Source organism: Convolutriloba macropyga, chromosome 12, assembly GCF_964194025.1.
Source record: "Convolutriloba macropyga chromosome 12, txConMacr16.3, whole genome shotgun sequence".
Classification (NCBI taxonomy): domain Eukaryota; kingdom Metazoa; phylum Xenacoelomorpha; order Acoela; family Convolutidae; genus Convolutriloba; species Convolutriloba macropyga.
In genome coordinates this window covers 40,773,745-40,786,403 of record NC_134479.1, presented here as the reverse complement: position 1 = coordinate 40,786,403, position 12,659 = coordinate 40,773,745, and the positions used below count along the sequence as shown (strand labels likewise).

The 12,659-nt window shown below is 35.2% G+C and overlaps 1 protein-coding gene across 1 annotated transcript in view; it reads left to right on the top strand.

Annotated features, from left to right (window-relative positions):
• The window catches only part of LOC142350815 (acetyl-CoA acetyltransferase B, mitochondrial-like), a 406,383-nt gene that overhangs the window by 92,865 nt on the left and 300,859 nt on the right, over positions 1 to 12,659 (top strand). The gene's annotated exons all lie outside the window — the stretch shown is intronic.

Here is a 12,659-nt window from a genome sequence, read left to right as displayed (position 1 = left end):
GAATGTTGAGAGTGAAGGACCCAAAACTATTCGCGCGAATGAAAAAAAAAACTTGCTCCCATAAGTGTGAAAAACTATGTCATGCAGGCAATTTTTCAAAAAAAATATGATAGAATGCAAGTCCTGATATACCATCCAAGGATTTGGACAAATTTCTTGAAAATTATTTACCTCAAATCTTGAAATAAGCAAAACTTTTGCTGCAAATTCTTGGACGTGACGTATTCAAAACGAACCCACTTGCAAGCACAGAAGAAGTTTTCTAGAACACAACTAGAATAAACACGAAAATATGCAAATTTGGTATTTTCAAAAATAGCAAATTTCATTAGCCATTTGTTTTTTCTATGCTTAGAAATCCAGGCCTAATTTTCTCTTGTACCAAAAAACGTAAAAACTAAACTGCAGGATAGCATAAACCGGGCTAGCACAACATTTAACAAAGTAAACATTTAACAAAATTGAAAATATTGGCAACAACTACAAAACATAGCCGGCAGATTGCCGGAAATAGCCACGATAGAAGCTTGTGGCCTTCCATGGAATTGAAACAATTAAAAAAAATAAGATAGACAGATTGAACATGAACACGAGTCATTTAATAGACCACTAGACTTTTTGGGTTAGATTCGGACTGTCATTTTTATGAGACACATACGCTCTATAAGGAAAAAACACTTATAAAGCTTCTTCAAAATTAATATTCGAAGTCAAAAACTCAACAATCTAATACTCAAGCATTAAGGCATATAGGTTCGGCACTACTTAGATGCACACTATTGACCTTTAACTAGTAAATGTTCATATAATTGAAAGTTCATTAAGAGAGCTCAGAAGTCATTTTTTGAGTGAGGTAGGTCACTCAACGGAATTAAAAGCTGAACAAATGACGTCACGCACACAAATTTTAATTGCAAAGCATTAGACGTCACTGAAATTGTAAAAGTCAATGGTCGCAAGAATCATCGATGGAGACGACGATTTTAAAAAAAAACATAGCACGACAAGCCCTGAAATACAATTCAAAGAATTGTAATAACTTATGTCCTGACAATCATTTAATCCGCTTTAAAAGGCAGATGAAAGCTGCTAGTAATGAGACCAAGCAATAAAACAACACAAGAACAACAAAAAAAACAAGACTAAAAATTTAACTTTTATTTTTTGAAAAGACAGGATCACCATCAAAAAACAACTGCTGTGAATTCAAACTGCCAAATATACTCCCCAATTTCTCATTAGCAACCTGACATTAAATGTCCGTGACTCTGCTAATTGATAATATTAAATGATAAGGCAAAAAAAAACAAAAAATTAAGAGATTAAGAGATAAGAGAGCAATAAGTACAACAATTGATAGCAAAACTAAAAAAAAATCACTAAGTATTTTCTTTAAAAACGAACACGCGTATAAGTAGCAAAAAGCAATAGCGATGTACTGAATGACTTGCTTTAATTGAAGCCGTTTTAGCAACCAAAGAGACCTGCCAATAATGAGACTAAGAGTTAAGACGACAAAGTTGAAAAAAACTCGCAAAACTCAAAAAATCCGATAGTTATTATTAAAAACAATTAGTGTCGAAGTCATAGAAAGCACTAGCTTTGAACAAAAACTATTAAATCGTTAAAATCAACCCGTATTAGCAGCATCAGAGACCTGTCCCCAATGAGAAAAAAAGATAAGACATCAAAAAGTACAAAAAATACCTGCAGAACTCAAAAATTTTTGAGAAAAAGAGGTGTCAAAGTCACGAAAACCACTAGCTATTAACTGGAGCCATCAATTAGGTTCTTTCATGCCTTATTAGCAACCAATCAGACTTGTCATTGAAGATACTAAGTGATAAGACAATAGATAATTAGCCAAATAGGCACAATTAGAACACATATGTACCTCCTTAAACGCACCGAAGGAGAGGAAACTCTGAAAACAGAAGTCAAATTGGCGCACCTGAAAAAAATCCACCTCAAAAACCTCAAAATTGTTCAAACACCAATTTCTCACTTCACTTCAAAGGTATTTTGAAAAAAGCCACGCCTCAAACCTACTCGATTTTTCGCTCCCCTTACTATTTCAGTGTGACCAAAATCACCGCTCTAATTTGACTTCCCAATGACGAGACAAAAACCGAAAAAAGCAAAACAGATCTGAAAAGACAGAGCAACAATACAATTCAAATTCTTCGAATAGTTAAAAACCCAACATGTCCCCAATAATAGCCGCTATTTCTTTGCGGCTATTAAAAATGCCAATAAAACGTATCTACACATTAATCTACTTGCAAGTTATACAGAAGCTTCAATTGTTCAAAAATTTTGTAAAATTAGAACAAAAAATCAAATACATTTTTTTGTGTTTAAAATGGCAAAAAGCACAGCCGTCAGCTTGTCGGAATGGGTGAATGCCTGATTAATAATAGCCGCTATTTCTTTGCGGCTATTAAAAATGCCAATAAAACGTATCTACACATTAATCTACTTGCAAGTTATACAGAAACTTCATTTGTTCAAAAATTTTGTAAAATTACAAAAAAAATCAAATACATTTTTTTGTGTTTAAAATGGCACAAAGCACAGCCGTCAGCTTGTCGGAATAGCTATGAAGTAGACTTGCAGGCCGTATAAAAAGGGAAAAACACATACAGAATTAAGCCGAAAAATTTACCGACTCCGCTCGAAAAACTATGTGAAAAAATGCGATACAGTAATCAGGCATTCACCCACTCTTCTTTATTAAGGACCTATACTACAATTGGGTTCCTTTGATCATAAACTATTACAATAATTAAACCAAAGTTTTAAAGAGAGCAAATGCCACTTTATTGAGTGAGTAAAGTCAGTTAGGTCGAGTATGATGAAAAAAATTCACGCAAGTGACCTAAGAAGCTTTACTAAAGAGAGTGAGAATTGACATCACCTTTTTAACAAAAAATCAGAAAACGTGAAGATTTGAAAAATCAGCAAAGTTGAGCTCTTAAACTTCAAAAAGCGACCACTACACATTGAGGCCAAAGCAGCAACGGCATGAGTACTGTTCAATTTACTGAGCTACTTTAACATTTGAACGATAATTCCATCCTGGGAACTCCAAAGCAAATTAGTGCCTCCGGGCTAGTACATCAACTTTGCGGAGACCAGAGAGACAAAGTACCAAAAAGGACAGTATAAAATTTTCACAAAAATCAGAGAACCTCGTCAACCAGAAAAACAAGAAAGTGCAATTTGGTGTTGGTGAATGCGCAAGAAAGTGCAATTTGGTGTTGGTGAATGCGTGTTGGTGAATGCGCAACAACAAACAACAAAAATAACAGACAAACTCAAACATACCCGGCAGATTGCCGGAAAACAGCCATAGTTGATTCCCATAACCAGGATTGTGATTAGAAGAATAGAAATTAAATTTTGTACAATTTCAAAAACTCAATTTTTGTACAAACATTTTCAAAGTGCAAACTATTTTGATTTAATTTCGTATTTGAACATACTCCTGTTGCTTAGTGAGAGGATACAGGGACTAGTATCAATACCAAAAATCAATACAGATGGTAACTAAAGACTTATAAGAAGAAAGTTCAATTAACGGGCATCTAAAATTGGGCTTTATGGGTTTATCCCGCTTCTATTTCTCATTTCATGTTTTTTTATACCTTGAGAGCTTTGAATTGCTTTGCTGAGCAACTGCTGTTAAAAAACACTGTGAGCAAAATGCAAGAAGATTTAAAATAGCTGTGACGTCAAGAATATTTCACGCTAAATGTCGAAAAAGCGGCAAAATGAGGTAAAGCGAATCAAATTTTTGTTCCACGTAGTAAAAAACATAGCAGGGCAAGTCCTGATATACAATTCAAATAACATCCATTGACTAAAGAAACAATCTAGACATAGAATTGACAGCAATTGGATTTGGGATGAAAAACATTTCAAAAAAATAGATCCAAAAAATCGAAAAAAAGCATAAAAATCAATGCTAAAATGCAAATGTGAAAACAAACAAACATTACCGAGAGAGCAAATTTTTGTTCAAACACATTTTTCTCACGTTTCACGCGGCTAAACTGCTCGCTTTTTCGCTCCCCTTCCTGTTTCAGCGTGACCAAAACCGTCGCTCCAATTTGAGTTCAAAAATCATTCCAACGTATGAACAGATCTTAAAAAAAGTCAAGGCCCCAATACAGTTCAAAATCTTCGAACTGTAAAAAATAAAATTAGGAGCAATATAATAGCCGGCTGAGAAGAGGAGGGTGGCTATTAAAAATTCAATAATATTTTTCAAAACAGTGTGAGTCATAAAAACCACCAGCTGTACACTGAAGACATTGTTTAGATTCTCGATGTTCCCATGATACATGGCTTTGATAAGACTAAACGTCACACAATTCGCTATTACTTTATGGCCACCTGATAAGGAAGTCATTAAAACCATGAAATAAAAACTGAACAAAAACAAACGAACGTCGGATGAATTGCTCTCAATCGACAGGCGGGTGCAATATAATCATTTAAATTAGGGGTGAAACTTAGGCAATTTTAATGGGTGAAAAAAATCCGACCTCATCAAGGTTCGCCCAGCGACCTCCGGAACAGCAATCGGTCATCTTAAACACTACGCTACAATGGCTTTGATACTCAACTGCTCACAATGAACTTTATTTTCAAATTGAGAGCAATTGAGATGACTCAAAAATAAAGAAGGGCGAAAAACGACAGAAATTACCATAACTGAAAAAATCACATGAGTTTTGTGAACATTTCCGAATAGCCGATTTCAGTTATTAATTGACAACTTATGTAAATATAGAAAACGAAATAAAGTTTGGAACACCACGAAAAACAAAACAAATATATTTTTTTTCTCTGCTCGTAGGAACATAGCTTTTTTCATGTTTATTGGCTCTGAATCTCAATATACAATCAAACAACTGGCTCTGAGTCAATATACAAGAGCTTAATATCAGACAATAAATTTCCAAAAAACAACGAATCTATCCAATAAAATAGGAAATAATAAACCCAAGAGTCCAACTCAGATTCTTACAGCAAGACGATAATTTAAATATTACCAAAAGTTAATCTTGAAAGTTCTCGTGAAAATGAGCAAAAGAGCACTATATAACGTCCCACCAACCTGCATCCTACAACAGACAACAATTAGCGCGTAGCTACAGTTTATTGTCATAAATTGTTTAGTTTTTGTTGCTCCTCATCGAAAGTGACGGATACATAACAGATACCTAGTTTTGTCGATTAATTGATAATAGTCGATAGTGTCTTATCTTAAGACTTTTTTGGTTTATAGTTAAAATAATTATTTCTCATTCGTCATGTTCATCCTATTTCAGAAGGTCCAGCCTAGAAGGACAATGTCTGTTGCTGGTTCTTGGCTAGCATATTAGTTCTATGCATCCTTACCGTTTTGTACTTAAAATTTATGCCAACTGGAATTCTAAATTTGAATAAACAATAAACCCCTTCAGCCATATACGCTGGCACAAAAATTAGTTGACCACTATCATTCGTATCCACATAAACATTGAAAACATTATTTTAGGATTTAAAAAATGTTCACAGAAGTTTTGTTGGAAAAACAGGGTTTAGTAGTTTAAGGCCTGTTAAGAAATTTCCGTCACTTCATTTAGGTATCTGTCGGCTCGTAGCTGTCCGTCGGTAATCTGCCGGCTCGTAGAAGTTAGACAACTTAAGTTTCCTGGTATTAATTTAGATTGAGTTCTTAACTGTACTCATCAGAAGTAAATCTAAAACAGAGATGAGATTAAAAACTTCTGAGTGTGAAAAATAAATTAAGCTTTGTTGTGATTTACTTTAAATATCTAATTCATCAAATAAATAACAGCATTCAAATAATTCTACGAAGTATGAAATATTTTTCAAAATTTGAATCAATTAATCTACACAGCAGTGACTTCGATTTGGTGGTATTAGCTAATGTGATTGACAGAGATCAGAAGTAGTTCATGATTGGCCAGTTATTGTAAGAAAACAAGTACATAAATACACTTAATTTACAATGTTCAATAATTCTGAATAGATGATGAATCAAGGATGACAAGGTGTCTTTGGTTCCACAAAAGACGTCAAATATCTGTTCATTAGCCAGATGAAATGGGAGTATGAAACTTTTCCATGAAATATTTTTGTTGTTTACATTTGCTATCATCATTTCCATTTATCTATCATAGCAGCTTACGGATATTGAGAAAATATTATTTATGGTAAAGCTTTATGCGATTACCAATTTTTTTTGCTATCACCTATCAGTCAAAACGCGTTGTTGAAGATCTCATTTTATTTCAGGTCGAAGCCCATGATAATCGAGCGATCTAATGAACAGCTATTTCTTTATGCTGGGAGTGAGCATGAAACAGATATTGTAAACTAGTTTATAAGCTACTTTATTGACAATTTAACTACTACACAAGTGAACAGACGCCCTTTTAACATCTCAGTTGGGTCTCGCTAAAACACTAAAAACATAGAAAAAACGATTTTCTTGAATGAAGGACAGAAAATGCATGAATCTACATTTTCGTACTAAACGAGAGCTGAGGCTCCACCATCTAACAAGGTAGCTAAGATGCCAGAAAACAATTGAGTTGAGGACTTTGAGGAATTCAGTTTCCTCGTGGTAGGTTTATCTAAGAGCAACAGACATGATACCCAAATCGACACAAAGGCGAATAAAAAAACAAAAAGGAAGCTCATTTATCTATAAAACAAAAATTCCAATAAATTTTGCAAGAAAACGATGTCGAAGCCGTTAAAACCATAATCAATTTCGTTTTAAAAAATATAAAGAATTGCGCCATCTTGAAGCCTAATAATGAGATAATTGGCATCTGAATAACGAGTTTATGTAACAAGTAAGAAATAAAAAGGTGTAACGTCCCGTTTCTACTGAAAGAACATTTTGCTTTTATTAGCTTTTAACTTTATATAGCTAATGACAATACTAAGAAATTGTATCCGTTTATCAACCAAGTTGCTTATTTGATTTCTATATATGGTTTATACCTAAAGTAAAGAAATACATCCGCTTTAAATATACACGGAATGGAAACTGTTTATGTTGTTGAATTTGGTGTAAACAAATTAATGTAAAATTTATAGAGAAAACCTCGAACAGAGTGAAGAGAAAAATTAGTGAGGATATCAACCAGTTGATTTACTAATTTAACTTTTCAGCCTGGTCAACTCTTTAGGTTTGAGCTGTCAACAATGCACACCGAAGACTAGCCGCAAAACGCCATTCGTAGCTATTTAAAAAATAAGCTAGTTAATTGGGAAAAGAAAACTACTGTGATCACATAATAGTTACTCCTAACAACACATCACAGAATTTACTAAGCGCCAAATTATATCAAAATAGGTATAAAACATGGTGACAGGAGTAATGACAGCCTGTTACAAAGTTCTTTGATAACTCATGCTATTAATTTTGTGACAAAATTCTATTGAACTTTACTATTGTGATGTCTAAACATTTCGAGGAGATACTCACACATATTCAGTCATCAAATGAATTACAATTTGAAAATCCTGTAAATATTATTTCGTATGGCAGTCCGAACCTACCGAACACTTTCGCAGAAGTAACCTTCGCATACTTCCAAGAACAATTAGCTCGTATTTTCTTTATTGGTTGGATAGAGGAATATAAAAATAGAATCATTGCCATAACTTCATTCGAGAATCATCAAGAATTTGATTTAACAGAAGAGGAAATAGAGAAACGTACTTCGACTTGACAAAAACCAGTTTGATTTAATATTTGAAAATTGAAACACAACCAACATCAACTTATTATTCCTTATACAGAAACAATAACCTTAATTATCTTGAAGCCTATCATTGCCATAACTTCATTTGAGATCATCAAGAATTTGATTTAGCAGAAGAGGAAATAGAAAGAAAAACGCACTTCGACTTGACAAAAACCAGTTTGATTTAATATTTGAAAATTGAAACACAACCAACACCAAATTATTATTCATTATACAGAAACAATAACCTCAATTATCAGGACTGAACGTTCAATCTAATTCTAGTAGTAAATTAATTATAATCAAATTTTCTGGTTAAATCAGTGGTAAAGAAAACTTTTGATTCGAAATAATGAAAAGAGTACTTTAAGCTCTAAATAAATACAAATGTCATTGCAGATGTTTACTACAAACTACCCCTCGTCATTGTTCCCATTCTTTGTATTTATCTGTTCTTCGTCAGTTTTCTTTACCTTTACCTTACCATCTCTGGTGATGATTTGAAAATAGTCCTTCAAACATCAGATGTGAAAACCCACAGAGTGATCAATTGGAGACTCCCATAGAAGCAACAGTGCGCCTGAATGAGACAACAAAGAGGACGGAGAAAGTGGGACAAAACAAACAGGAAACAAGCAAGAGATAAGAAAAGAAATAAGTAAGTTCCAAATAAACTCATCCTGAGGGGCAAATAAACTCATCCTGAGGGGCGAGTAAGTTCCAAATAAACTCATCCTGAATTTAACTATTGTGGTGCTAACTAATCTAAAAACAGGGCAGTAACATAACCAAAACCCTTTCACAATATGGCACCGAATGCACAAATTACAATTGAACCTTTTTGTGGTGAAGAAAATGAAAACGTTTGGGAATTCGAACAGCTTTTTCGAGGCATAATTGGAGTAGCAGCAGTTTCAGTCGGTCAACAAGCAGACTTTACAACTACATTTACGGGATGCAGCATTACGCTTTTTTCAAACGCGTTACGCAGCATCACGAGCGAACGTCGATTTAACGTTGGCAGCGCTGAGAGATCATTTTTGTGATGTGCAGTTACAAGAAGTCCACATCCTGAAGCTCGAACAGAAACTCGATTCAAAAAAAGATACACCAGACAATTTCCTTGTTACATTACAAACAAAAGCACAATGAGCACATCCTGCGCCAGATCTTCCAGGAGCCCCATTAGCGTTGGCGGAACTTGATCCAGCACCAGCTGCACAAATACGTTGTGACAGTGAAACAGCAACACAAGCGGCCCGCTTATAAGCAACTGAAGACCATAAATAGAGCAGGTAAAACGGATATTCATAAAATAATTGCCGGGTTGGTTGAGGTCAAAAATAAAGGAACAACCTCCCGCAACACCAGTGCAAGATTTATGTACGTTTGCCAGACAACAAATGACAATCCGTGAAAAGTGTCGAAAAGAGGATTACCCAGAAGATGGATTCAATGCAGTGAGCCCTTGTTTATCAGAAAACCTCATCAATGCCCTTTCCAAACTAACAGCAAACCAGGATCAAATGAAACGACAAAAAGAAAACTGGACGAAAAGATTCAAGCTAAAAGCTCACCAATAGACACAAACACAATTGAAAACAACAACCATATCCAGAACAAACCAGCCCAGACCTTTCATATACAACTCACAGTACCAAGCCATCCACCGAAAGTTTTAGAACAGGCTTAACGAATAGAGGTAACCTTATCAGATCAAATTTGTCGCCCAGAGGCTCAAGCTTGCGAGGGTTGCAACCACGCTTCAATCAACCGTATCAATCTAGGGTCTACCCCTATCGACAGAGTTTCAAATGGAAACAAGAATGCTTGCTACGCCATATATTCCAGTTACGCAGGCAAGTAACGCGTTTTGTTATATTTGCGGGTACCTAAACAACACGGCGAGCCAATGCTACCGTCGCAGCAGAGACAATTCAAAAGGTACCTCATTTCCATTCCAAAGAAAACAAAAACTTCTAAAGCCACCCAATAGAAAAAACAAATGAGCCAAATAAACAGTCACAATATATAATCATTCATCCTTATTAACATTAAATAACGTAACGGAAACGAATAAATCAGTACTTTCATACGTTAAATTACAAACTTTTTAGCTATTAACCGCCCCGCCTTAATCGACACAGGCGCATGCGCAAATGTCATTAGCAAGAAAACATATGACGAACTGATAACTGACCCCAATACAAAAGTGCTAAAGATAACAGCCATCGCAATGGACCATTGATGTAAACTGTAAGGTCGAGATATCCTTTCAATTAGCGCACCAATTTTTTTTACTGAAATTGTAATACTTGTACTAACCTTTGCTAACTCAAAAATACTTGGCCACCCCTTTTTCAAAAAACACGAAATAACTATCCTTGCAGCTCAGAATCTGATACATTTCAACGATATAACAGTACAATTGAATGAAATTAAGCCAAAAATGAAGCCAGAAGACTGCTTCAACCAAAGAAAATTCCAGTTTTCACGGCTAAGAAAACTAGCATTATGCCTAATGACCGTTCATTTCTGGAATGCCAACTATTAAGATCAGCCGAAAGAATTGACGACCAAAGTAGAATAATAATCCCTGACGAAGTGCTGGAAAAAGAAACCGAATTAGGTTTTACATCATCGCTAAGCACAGTGGGTAAAAACAATGCCTTACAAATAGCTGCGCTCAACATTACAGATCACCCAATAACAGTAGCCAGAAAAACTGAAGTTGCCAGATTTTCTATTATGACTGCTGAACAAGCTTACAACTTAACTGCCATCGACCCTCAGTTGATTGCGCTTGGCAAACAAAAATCCTCAGAAAACACAATAGCAGAAATTGGCCAATTGATACAAGATTTTTGCAGACACGCGAAGAACCAGCCACAGCGGGAATATGACCCTGAATATAAGAACCCTGAAAATGAGAAACCTCGGTTTCCAACACCAGAAACCTAAGGCAATCCGGATTAGTTACAATAATGTTTTCAAAATCGTTATCGGTTTCATTTCCCGCTTGTCTGGTTCTCTCCCCCTTGAGATTTGGAGCGCTCATGTAACGAAGCGACGGGAAGCAAGCATTTTTTCTGGTTTTCAAGGTCTCCACTTACCCTTTTCCTGAGGTAACATTATTTGATGTTGTCATTTTCCCATTTAAATTTGAATGGAGTAAAATAACAGTTAGCAAATATATGATTTAACATGTAGTTCAGAGTTCGCTTTTTTGCTCTAGTTAATTCTCAGTTCTCTTCGCTTCAAGTGTAAAACAAACTCATTTCAATGTCTCTTCTACTAACGGTTGACATACTTAAACTAGGCCTATGTTTCATCAGTTTTTTCAAAGTAAGGGTATTGAACGTCTCTTCTGCAAAAAGGAAGCATAGTTCACAAAAACTTTTTGAGTTTCTTTTAAATGTTACAAAAATGGAACAAGCTGCCACCAGATATTCGAATAGCAAGAAAAGATAAATCTTTTAAGGAAAAACAAAAGTTTTTTATTCTTCAGCATGAAAAATTACTTTAAACAGTAAGATTGTAGGTATTATTCACTTTATTTTCATTTATAGGAAGAAATCATACAAATTGAAGTTTCGAAACAACATGAGTCGAAAATATATATGAATGTATAAGACTTATGACAAATGAAGCTAGTGATTTGCTTCATTTTCCTACGTTAATCAGACTCTTGAATATGTTATCGCGGTCTCTCAGTTCATCAGAATAATGAAAAAAAGTGTAAGCGTTAATTGAATTATTACAAACACGGCAAAATGAAGGCCGTTTGTCTTCACTAGATGCCGTCAAAAATTTTGCAAGCTGGCAATACGTAACATGAGAACAAAAACTTTTAAGCAACTCAATACTGTTTTTGAAATCTTTTAGAAAATCTTGAAAATTTTGTACTGGAAGATAAATATACGCAATCCATAGATATTTCAGGAACAATTGCGATGAACAAGACCTGTAAGGTTTTCATGAGAACACATGGTGAATGCAAATCAAACAAAAGTGATGTACCCTATGCTGTAAAGAACATCAGCCGGTGTCGGAGTGATCTACAGCACAAAACTGGTGAAGATAATTTAATTCATTTCGGTTTCAAAGAATACGAAAGCACTTGTCGAAACAGCGACAGCAAGACTGAAATTTGTGATCACCTATGCCTCCATCGAATGTAAAGACGAAACTTAAAGAAATTGGCAGAAAGCACCATGAGTTAAGGTCAGCTCTATTATGAGACATGCTCATTTTGGGAGACCTTAATACAGCGATTGACATAAATCTGAATGAATATCTGTCCTGACAGATTCGAAAGGCAGTGATAAAGCGGGAACAGTTGCCTCCTTGCCGAATATGTTGCTGAACACAAACGGAATCGTAAAAATTTTCTTGTTGGAAAGTCATGACCGGAAATGCTCATGGCGACATCTAAGAACGAATGAGCATTTTCTGAAACATTTTACACTGACCAAGTTGCCGACAGCAAAACTTTTAGCGTTAAAAGCTCTTGGGAGGATAGTCTGAACTCAATCCTGCAGATTACAATAAAAAATGGCCAAAACCGAATCTAAGGAAGCTTGCGAAAAAAGATCTACCAAGCAAAAACCACTCCATTCTACCATCAACTCCAGAACATGCAACAGTGAGAACTGCTCGCAGAACTATGATAAAATGTTTTAGAAAAGTTAACACAGCGACTCATGTGCTATCTGAAAAAAACAGAGTCGCTGAAGAGCCTCTATTGATTAAAAACTGACTACTCTATGCTGCTCAGCTAAAGTCAAGCGAAGTACCAACGCCTCGGGGGAAAGGCAGCGAATATACTGTACGCACAGAAAGACTAAAACTGCACGATAAACGAGAAAAACTAAATAGAGA